This window comes from Gavialis gangeticus, unplaced genomic scaffold, assembly GCF_001723915.1.
Source record: "Gavialis gangeticus isolate Ggan-Ray unplaced genomic scaffold, GavGan_comp1, whole genome shotgun sequence".
Classification (NCBI taxonomy): domain Eukaryota; kingdom Metazoa; phylum Chordata; order Crocodylia; family Gavialidae; genus Gavialis; species Gavialis gangeticus.
The window spans coordinates 12,188,865-12,200,407 of record NW_017728991.1 but is presented as its reverse complement, the minus strand read 5'-3'; the positions used below and the strand labels follow the sequence as shown (position 1 = coordinate 12,200,407).

Below are 11,543 nucleotides of genomic sequence, written 5' to 3'. Positions count from 1 at the left end.
TGCTAAACAGCTGATTCCCAAAAAAACACCATCTGAAAACAAAGAACTAAGGAAAGAAACAGACTCTGGCTGGTTTTTCCCCCAGAATGGGGAAGATTTAAGGAAGTACATCTATGAATAGCAAAGAGAGGGTAAAAATAAGTGATAAAGCACAAGATCAGTGCTCATCCAACAGGCAGACAACTAAAGTTCATTACATGGGAATTTGTGATGCAATTAAGAAATGTCAGGAAACATGGCCCTGTTGTCATGAGCAGGGAGCTTTGATACAGTGCAGTGCAAGTTATGCTCTATTAGCGATTCATAAGCTGCACAGCAGCTTCCAGAGCACAAAATAGTGAGGCAGGATCAGAAGAAGTTGAAGGGAAAATAAAAACCTAGTCTTGTGGCGAGAAAAATGTGGCACTATACATTGAAATATACTGTGCTGTTTGACCTACTTGGCTCAGCTATGTGATGACTTCAGGGGGAGCTGGTGTGGGGCAGCAGGCTTGTGCTATATGTAGCGCAATCGCAATAAATCATGTAAGTGACTAGAACATTTGAATGGAAACAGAAAAGGAAGCGAGATTTGTCATGCGAGAGATTTGTGGGACATCAACCTTCTGACTGACATCTTCACACAGAAAACATGAAAGCTTCCCTTGTGTCTTGGCTTTATACTATCTCAGGGAGATTGATTTGTGACGCAGCTTATTTTTCTTCCAGTGCATTACACTGCTGTACTGTGGAGTATCATTTTCTTTTCTATCTCGATCGATAGCCTCCTGACAGATTATTATATCACCCTATGAATTGTCCCTAAAGGTTGGGCTTATTGCTTCTCAATAATTGACTATTTGTTTTCAATCCTGGTGCACTCATCTCATCTACTTAAATTGCTAATGTTTTTTGAAATGCCAAACTCAAGGTAGCCTGCAATTTTTTTTCAGCCTCATCCCTTTTTCTTTTTGTTACATACTATTGTTTAAAGAGGTTCAGGCTCAGTTAGAAGCTGAGGTCTGGACTGTTTCAGGCTCAGATTTGAGGGTGTAGTTTTCCATCGCTGGTGCAAAGGATCTCCAGGATTTATTCGTTGGCTCAGAATGTTTGAGAAATACATTTTCCGTATAGTGCCATAGGTACCCTGACTATAATGCAAGAATTTCTGGTGTTTGTGTATAATATATTATAACACCTCCTCCCCCGCCCTTAAGTAATCTATGGAAAGCACTTTGGGAAAGCATGCATGCCCTACAGAACAATTATTCTCAGCCAGGGTGCTATGGTATGTCTGTTAGGTGTGCGAACATGATTCACAGGGTAAACGCAGAAATCTCAACTAGGAATCCATCGTGTTAAGACCATTCTGACCTGTCACGGTCTTTCTGAGTTCTTTGCAGCAGAGGGATAGCTCTATTAGCTTTCCTTGCTTTCTTGATTTACAGAAAAAAAATAAGAACTGGCATTTTCTTGAGTTTAAAAAGGTTGAGAACTACGGCTGTGCAAAGCTTAATTCCCTGATTTGATTCGGCTCGATTTGGTGGCCGAATCTCTGAATCCAAATTGAATCAGAGGACCCTTTCATCTCTCTGAATTGAATAGGAACCATCCGAATTGATTCGGAGAGATTTGGACGTAGGGCCAGCTTTAAATGTTTTTTCTACGTACCTCTAGGTAGCAGGGGCTCATGAATGCTGCGATGCTGGGGTGGATGGAGCGTCCCACAGGAGTGCGGGGGGCTCCCCAGCGCACTCGGCAGCAGACCTGGAAGGGGGCCAGAAGCAGTGCTCCCCCTGGTTCAGCGGCTTGTGCCTCCTGGGTCTGGGTGGGCACCTGGGGTCCCCCCGTGGCCAATCGTTGAGCTGGAGGGTGTGGGGGGGGTTCTATGCGCTCACCAGTGGACCCTATTGGTCCACTTCTGGGTTTGCCACCAAGCACATGGAGTGCCCCCCGTGCTCCTGTGGGATGCTCCATCCACCCCAGCATCGCAGCATTCACGTGCCCCTGGTACCTCAAGGTATGTATCAAAACATTTAACGCTGTCTATGTCCGAATCACTGACTCTCAAATCGGCATCGAATCTTCAGATTTGGATTCAGCTGAATCGAATCGGGGACAGTGATCCGCACCAATGAATTGAATCGCTGTCCCCGATTTGGGCCAAATCTGAATTGAATATGGCCCACTTTGCACACCCCTACTGGGAACCACTGCTGTAGAGAATACGATGGTGGTAATCGCACCGGGCCCATCTTATCAAGGTTCTTATTTGTGTTGCAATGCAGCTCCCAGCTTCACCAATAATGGTCAGGGCCCGCTGTGCTAGGTGACTGCACCGGCATAGGGTAAGTACTCCTTGCCTACTTCCTCCAGAGAAACTATAATTTACATTGAGGAAACCTGGCAATCTGTATGGGAAATGTCCAAACCAAATAATAATCCTTTTAAGGCGGCTCAGTCCACTTTTAAATAGTGTTATGCTAACAAAACAAATTTCAAAATGAGAAATCTGTCTACCTTGTCGCATGTTGATGACAATTTAATGACAAATGATGTGTGAAGCATTGTCAGATATAGTGTATACAATACGGTGCTACTAAATATGAATCTCCCAGACAATGTGTAACAAAAGGTTGAACTGTGAATTGACCCTGATAATAGAGGCAGTTAATTTTTTTTCTTCTCTTTCTTTTCTTTTCTCCTTTCTTCCTCATTTGCAGTGGCATTTATGATTGCACTATTTGCTCTTTCTCATTTTGTCTGATGCATCGTATTATCCGCTTTAATGGTTTTATATCCTAAATTGTTAACCCCTGTAGAAGATACATGCAACAACTTATTCTCTCTACATTAGGTATGGGGGCGCTATTTCTGAGTGCACCTTAATCGGTACCTTTTGGTGATTTTTATTAAAAGAAAAACAAACAACCCCCTTTTGTTGCTGGTTTCATACCTGATATGAAAATGCCGTTTAAATTGCTGCTGGGCTAAGCAAAAGACGAATAATTGCATCTCTGTCTCTGAAAAGTTTTGTAGTCAATCCCATCTGTATTTTGCGATGGACAAAGCTCATCACTAGCACCCATTGACTTTAAAACATAGTGGGTTAAATTCAACATTGATGGAACTCAACTGAAAGGATGGAGTTACTTCAGGGAAGTGTTTGGACTACTACTGATGAAATGATGGCAAGGGAAATATCAGCCTAAATTTTAGCCAGTCTCTTTAGAGTCATTTCTGTAGTTTCAGGTGCCATATCTGGCCCTGAAAATTCCTTGTTCTTTTAGAAATAATTTTGCAGTCATGCTTGCTTTGTTTTTCAGGTGTCATGGCTTGCTCTTTTTTTGTCACTGTGTTATAGATGTGCTCAAACAGGCAAAGCAATTGCTAAAATGAAGAAAGAAAAAAGTAGAGAACTTAACATTTACATTGATAGGTGTTACTTACAGCAGCAGGAAGTAGGTAAGCTGCGATTAAAAAAAAAAAAGTTGACGGTGTTTCTTACATAGAACCTCTCCAACCCCTTATTGAAAGTAGGTTCATAGCAAACAATCGTGTTTTAAGGGCTAGTTGTAGAAGTGCTGTAACTCCCATTGAATCAAGACTGAATTGGGTACCTGCATATCATTCAAAATCCTGCTCTAAGTAACTGACTTAGAAGACAGGTTTCTGTGCAAGTCAGTGCATTTTACCTCTTATCTGTAGGTCTCAAAGCACTTCATAAAGGTAGGGGTCATTATCCCCTCCTCCTATAGATGAGGGAAAGCAGGATCAGGGATGTCCTATCACTTGCTCAGTCTGCTGCCCTCCTTCAGCCCTGTCTTTTTTTGGATGGAGCAACAGATAGTTCATTTCTCTGCTCTGTCATTTGTTGCCATCCTTAGAGGAAGCCCGATGCTCTGCTTCAGCAGGACCTTAGTAACCCATCTCAGTTTTGATCTACGCTAGCAATCTGGAGCTGGTGCCATGAAATGCATATTGCTTGTTGTCTAATCATTCCAGGTCCAGCACAATAGTTAGAGAAAGGCGATAAGAAATGGAAAGATGATGAAGAAGTGTGAGGGTAGAGTGAACCATATCCGGTTCTGATGTGAATTGGTTGAAGTCTGAACATCCCAGTATAGACTGCAGCCTCTGAATTCCCTTCTCCACCCTAAGGCACAGAAGCTCTCTCAATATGTTCGCTGGGACGAGTTTTAACCTTATGTATGTTCCTGAACCAGCTTTGACCAGGATCCTGCTGAAGTTACAGGCTGAAGTGCTGCAGTGTCCACTGGAGTAGAAAAATAACATATCCCACGAGGCCGGTGTCTGAAATGTATAGCTTTAATCTTCTTTTTGCTCATCCAGTAGAACTGCACTTCTGTTGAGATGTGCACAGGACGACTCAGAGTAAAAGCACATCTCCAGTGAGATGTAGATAGTAAAGACTCATTGGACACAATCCCGGCACCACTCAAGATAATGGCAAAACTCCTGCCGACTTCAGTGGTAGCCGGATTCTTGACATTGTTTAACAGGCTCAGAAATAACAAATCGTGTTTAGAAAATGCTTATTGCTTGAATGGCTAATGTGTTCATATTTCATATAGGGAGAACACACTCGACACAGCGTATTCTTGTAATTGCACTGCTGCTTCGCCACGGCATGGGTCTATCATAATGTTTTGTTTTGCTTTTTTTCCCAAGCCCTGTGTTGCTATATTTTGTTAAATGATTGGGATATAATTGCAGGGTATCTTTTCCAAGAGTATGAATATGAATAGTGTTATTAGTTTGCTGTCCTGTTATCCAGGGCCACACAAAAACTAAAATTAAACAACTCTAGCTTCATTTCTTAGATAAGACCATCTTGTTGTGTCTGCTCAAACACGCCCTTTCTTCTTTTTTTCCCCCCTTAATTTAGTCAGTGCAGGGGAGTGAATGTCTAAAAGACTTAATAGCAGTGGTAAGCTTTTTCTCTGTAGTGCAGAGAAAAATCAAATCTGACCCATCAGCTCCTTGGGGCAAGGGACCGTGTTTTTCCAAAAGTTAGTGCAGCACCTAATATGATGGTCCCTTATCCTAGCTTATTTTCAGCTTTTTAGTATATTGTGAATCATCTAGAATATTTCTTCTAATCACTAACATAATGGTACAAAATAGCAAATGGCTTTTAAGATCCTAATCTGCCACTAATTGCTTTTCCTGTAGGATGTGGAAACTTTCCTAGAGATGCTTTTCTGTTCTGTCCCCTCTTTCATGCTCTGAAATGCTTTTAAATAAAGTTTGATAACAGACCTTGATTTTCAAAAGTAGCCAAATTAATTCCTGATGCAGTGCTACTGGGTTCATGTGTTAACAATGATCTAAAAGGACAAGTCCCTGCAGACTAAGGTTACATACAAACATTACATTTACTTTGTGATCTACACACCCAGGTGTGAAAGCATTTAAAGGACTTAGATTAGACCAGGCATGCCATTTTTAGGGCAAAGTTAGTTCTTGTCTGACAAGAACTAACTTTAGATTGGCTTGGGGTTAACCCAACCTAGTGAGGGTTAACCTGGCCTAGAGAACACCTGCATGCTTTCACAGCACAGCCCTGGGACAGGGGAAGCCTAGCCATTCTCCACAGCCCTGGGGCTATGCTGTTTTTACCTGCCCTCACCCCCGAACCCAGACTGGGTTATTTTTACTCCCTACTTAGACTGGGAAGCACCCCCTGCAGACCCACCAGCCCACTTCCAGACCTGCCGTTCCCTCCCTGCTCCCCAGCTTACTTGGATCTATCTGCAAAAGCTGCCTCATAGCAAGCAGCAAATGGTTGTACACAGCAATCCCAAGTCTAGTTTAAGTGGCTTAAACAAAGCCACTTAAACCTGAGCCAGGTCCCACAAATGCTTGTTTGTACTCTAAAATAATTATACTGTTTGAAGGAGATAAGACACACCGGAGGAGTTTTCTGAGGCTGCAAGCTTCTGCCTTCGCAAGCATGAAAAATACAAAATATGGAGAGGAGGCAAGAATCTCAAGTTTTAATAACCTCTACCATCTTGGAGTGGTAATGAAGGATCTAGAGTAGAAGTAGGCAATGATTTTTGGCCGGAGTGCTGAAAAAAACACAGTGTCTACCTTGGAAGGTGCCCAAGTGCCGACATGCCGGAGCCCGGAGCAGCTGTTTGCAGCCTCCTGGCTGCAGCAGACCCAGCAAGACCAGTTTGCTTGCAGCAGGGCTTGCAGCCTCCCAGCCGTCTGCTGGGAGCAGGCTGGGCTCTGTGGCTGGCAGCAGCTGCTTGGAGCCAGGGCTGGCAGCAGTGCGCCAAGCAAAATGGCCTTACGTGCCATGCTCGGCACGTGTGCCGGGGGTTGCTGGCCCCTGATCTAGAGTCATGTCTAGTACTTCCCAGTTGCTTGGAACAGAATGGTACAAAGGATGAGATGTGAAGGGAAAGGGATGTTGTCTTTGGCTTTAAAGGGGTCATTTGATTTGGTTATGGGACAGACTTAAGGGGAACTGGTCACCGCTTGACAGAGCCCTTATTGGTTAGAGAGCTGACAGCCAGTCTTTTGACTGTCTCGTTGGAGGGTGGGATGACTGCTCTAGAGGAGGATATGAATCTTTCCCAATACAACTTGAGATAGATACATGATGATTTCCCCTAAAAAATAAACATACCAAATGGTACTACTTGTTTCTTTCCACTTGAAATGGAAACATAACTTTGAGTGACTGTTTTGTAAGCTAGAATTTTACAATTTAGATACTGAATATCTTATGCCTGGAACCCATTTCTTCTGTTTTTATGCTTGATTCACTGCTAGAACATATAGGAAGATCTTATAGCATTATGTATTCATTGAACCATAGTTTAAGGTGGACTTCAAGATATAGATTTGTGATTCATGGAAAAGGCTTTCTACTTGATATATTCAGGTCTGAAATGACCCTTTTGAATTGGTTGTGGCAGATTTCACTTTTCATCCTAGAATTTTGTTTAGTAGTGCTAGAAGACTGGTTGACCTACTTTGCATCTTATGTTTAGTGCTGCTTACACATACAGGTTCTGATGCTGCAAATGCATGTATATGGCAGTGGATCCAGTGAGTTCGGTGTGACTGTTCGGTAAAATTATTGATGTCTGCAAGTGTCCTCAGGGTCAGGGTCACAATCTGTGCACAGTAAATTTAGCCCTTTGCATAGTTCTGTCCATTGTCTTAAGTTTTATGTTAAAGCACTGAACAGTTAAATGTAGTAAATTGTTTTGTTTTGCTTGTGCCCAAGGCAGAATGATCAATGTGTTGCCTCAATGACCTATTTTTTTGCAAAATTACCACTTGCGCATGAAAACCCGTCTCTCTAAAGTATTGCTTCAAGTCTTTTATTAAAATAAGCTGTTGTATTTTCTCAATGAAACTCTTAAAATACTAACTTCTGTGGCATATATATGACTTGTATGTTTCCTTTCAGCTTGTTGAGTCACATTTTCAATTCTATACGTTCAGACCATTAGCTGGAGAGAGCAGTTTTTGTCAGTCCTAGTCATATTAATGCAGGTTTAAAGGCATAGACAGATGGTATACATACACTAGCTGTATATTGACAAATTATACCCGAGGAAGAATGGACAGATGTTTAGCTACCTGAGATAGCGGTGGTCATTTCTAGGTGACAAGTAAGCAAGCAGTAGCTTCTTGTTTACCAAATAGGCACTCCACTATGGACGTGCACAGGCTGTACCCCAAACCGGTGTCATCTACATTTGTGGGGCTTTCCCCTAATTCTTTCCGGTTTGCTTCTGTATGGGATTACCCTGGTTAAGTGTTTGTATTGTTTTTCCTTTGCTGTTTGCAATAGTGTGAGTGTGTCATTTGTCTAGTCCCTAACTGAAGTTTGTATACAGAAAGCAGCCTTGAACCCTGTAAGTAAAATTTTCAAAAAATGTTTAAGTCTCATTGACTTGGTCTCCTAAGTCAGTTGCTTTTGAAAAAATGTACCTGGGATCTCAGCAGACTTTGCCCAAGTTTTGACTTATGTTGGGATTTTCAAAAGCTAATGGCTTTTAATCCTCATTAAATTAAATACGTTTAAACAATTAAAACTTTCTAATTTCAGAGCATTGCATCTGTGTTTACACACGCTAGGTGTTCAAATGAATTAAGCCTTGGAGCGTTGCATCTGTGCTTGCACACACACAAGGTTTTCAAATGAATTAAGCTGGGTCCCCGGCTGGTGCCGCAGGAGAGTGGGACAGTTCAGCACTGCCCCCCCTGACCTGGGGTCCCCCATGCACCCCATGCCCATGGTCATGCCCTGCCATGCAGCTGTGGAAGCAGGGAGCTGGCGAACAAGGGGGGAAAAAAGAAACAACCACACAAGAAAAAAAAAAAGTGGAAGTAATTTGAAACCAAAAGAGTTCAAAGGGGGTGAACTACAAAAAAGTTGCAGCACCATCTGGTGGACAAAGAGGCTCATTACATGTCTTTGAGTGCCTTTGTGTTTGCACACAATGAATCCATGGATGCAACGCTTTAATTCCTGGTGAGCTAAACTAAACTATGTCTAAATTTAGACATAGTTTAACTATGTTAATGCACAAGAAATAGCTTAAAGCATTGGGAAATCTTGCTCATGCAAACAGACACACAGTTGCAGTGCAAGAAATGGCAAAAATTGTGGCATGTACATGAGCCCTATAATAGGTGCAATTTTTCAAAAGCCCTCAGTATTGCTCAAATTCTCTTCCCATTGCAGCCAATGGTACAATGAAAGTGCTGAGAGCAATACTGAGCATCTTTGACAATTCCACCTGTATTGGTCAATGAGTTGCCTTGCTGGTTTGAAGACTTAGTTAGCAACACTGGACAAATTCAGGTTTAGGCAGAACCCGCATCTCCTATAAAAGGTTAAAGCCTCAAGGTTTCCTCTAGTTTTGCTTTTAAGTCACACTTCAGTGGCATTGTCTTCCTACTGAAGGATATATTGGGTTCCCCTTCCTGGTATACCTGGGGAGAGTTCCCTGGTGGGATGTTCTGAAGAAGGTGGGGCAGAGGGGCACCTTATAAATTAGCTCGAGGAGCATGAGCTTTCATAAGCACCATCTTACTTTTTCAGATGTTAACGTGAGGGTTACATGGTTTTGAAACATTTCTTCCCTTGATCTGCTAGGATCCTTGCTTGATGGCCTTCAGATATGCTGAGAGATGTTTGTTTTCCTGGATCTCTGCAGGGAAAGCAAAAGAAGGGATACGTGAGGGTAAGAAAACGACACTGTGAAGGAAATGAGGGCATGTCTCAGTATGCCTGAAGGTCACCACGCAGGGGTTCAGGCAGACTAAAAGGAAAAATGTTTCGAAGCCAAGTAACCCTCACTTAGTGCTTGGAGTAAAATAGAGGTTAAATACTGCCTCTCAGTCTATTCTCACAGGATGTGGAAGCAGATACCTCTTTATCTATCCTGTTGGTCTATTGAACTGTTAGATTGATTACTGATTTTTGCATGGCACCCTGGGCACTTATTGGGCATCTTTGTAACACTCTTTTAATATACTTTACAGGCAAAGGAAGGAGGACCTCTTCAGAAAGGCCAAAGCAGCGTAAGTGAGGACATCAGTCTTTGGTGAGTTCAATAACTGATATTTCAGCAAATCCAGAAGGGACTACTAAGGGGCAAATTGCATCTAACTGTAATATGACCCCTTCCAAACAAGAGTTTTTTCTTTTTGTATTTCTGAACCTTTGCCTTTCAGTTCCTATATAGGAAACCTTAAGGCTGCCTTTCTGTTGAAACCTGTTGGTGAAATTTAAGACTTTTGAATTACTTTTGTTCTTTTAATGAGCATTACAAAGTCTGGCTATTTCTCTCCCTTGTAGCTCTTACTGGGAACCTTTCCAAGCTTCTGCCTCTGGGTTTTGTGGTTGTCAGAATTACAATGTGTTCATATTTCATGTTGGAGATGCACTAAACGCCACAATGAGTCTGTGAGCCGGGATCAAAATACTCGGTTGGTGGCATGGAAAAATGATGTTTTGTACGATAGATTTTATAACCATAGCAGAAAAGTCTCATTTGGTTTCAAATTTGCAATGTCTTATTATGTGAAGTATCCAAAAATCAGAATATGATGTTCTATGAGAGTAATTTCAGTGAAAGGTATCTTTCTGGCTGTGGCAGCATAACCCTATACGAAGCCTAACAAGCATCTTCTGAACCGTGTTCATTGGACTTAGACAAAAGTGAACTGAAATTGGAACCACATTGTAGATCATGTCTAAAAACAAGTACAGGAATAGCATGTTATTAACAGAAACTAAATGTTGCTCAGAGTTGTAAGTAATGTGTAATAGGGGTGCACATGTACACATGCGCACATTTCTCCCTCGGTGATGAAATCTAACTTATTAGAGAAGGCCCAAGGGCTAGAGCTGCTATTTTTAAAGTTTTTAGGGGGTTGGATACAATGGTGTCCACAATGCTTCTTAACGTACAACACTACTTCCAGGTATGCATACAGTACAAAGCAGTGGGTGTAGCGATACCAAACAGCAGTTTTCCTCTACTTGAGGCGATGTTGACATGGACTTCGGTGAGGCATTATATGCATGCTATCTTGTGAAGCTCTAAAGCAAAAGTCCTGAGGCAATACTCAGCCGGAAGCACTGCCTGCACTAGATGACTGTAGAGAAAATGCAAAACTAGGGAATCTTGATTGAACAAGATGCCAAAAATACCAGAGAGAAGACGCATGCATCTTGTAAGATGAGCAGAGCTGTTCGGTTGGATCAGATTACCCATTTCCCTGATTTTGGTGACCCTGCTTCCAGTGGTGGCCAGTGCCTGAATCTTAATACTTTGATAATGTGCCTGGATTATTGTTTGTTGCTATGGGGGAGGAGAAATATTATAATACCAACTAACTCGGGTATCATCCATATGTCAAGAAGTTTGATATTCCCTGCCCTCCCCACCCCCTGCTAGTCTAAATTCTACTACAAAATGCTTTAAATGTTGTCAAGTTATCCAGAACTTGTTTTTTAAAAATAAATCTGGACTTCATAGCTTCCTGTTAAATATCATTTATAATTTAACTGGCTGGGACTGTCTTACGACCTTATGGTAGATAATAGCTTGACAGTTTAAAACAAAAACAAACTTAATACATTGGACCAATGCATTTTGATCATAGGATGTAAGCAAATGTCCAGTTATGGTGTGATTGAATCTAGAAATTTGTTCATGTCATCTAGGGTGGTGCAAACAAGTTAAAAGAATGGCAGCTTGGGTTAACACCATGATAGGTAGTGCTAACTCCAAGAGGGGGAGGGCATGGGTCAACTTATCCGTTGGAAGCTAGAAGCAGATTCTTGGAGGGGGTAGCTCATGGCGCTCCTGGTTTTGGACCAGTCATAAGCTGAACTAACCTGGGAGCCATTCAGCTTTTGCTTGTCCCATGTAGGCCAAGCAGCTCAAGGAGCTGTTGTTCAGAATGGTTTCGTTCCACAGCCTGCGTTGGTAGCAAAAAGTCGGGATTTATCCCACCTACCTCAAAGAATGTTAAAAAAAAACAACACATATTTCCAG

At 42.0% G+C, this 11,543-nt stretch overlaps 1 long non-coding RNA gene across 1 annotated transcript in view; it reads left to right on the top strand.

Annotated features, from left to right (window-relative positions):
• Nucleotides 1–11,543, top strand: part of LOC109297506 — a 212,756-nt gene that overhangs the window by 38,475 nt on the left and 162,738 nt on the right. Inside the window, exon 2 of the long non-coding RNA XR_002097337.1 lies at nucleotides 9,520–9,581. This is a non-coding gene — a long non-coding RNA (uncharacterized LOC109297506). The remainder of the gene's footprint in view (nucleotides 1–9,519; nucleotides 9,582–11,543) is intronic.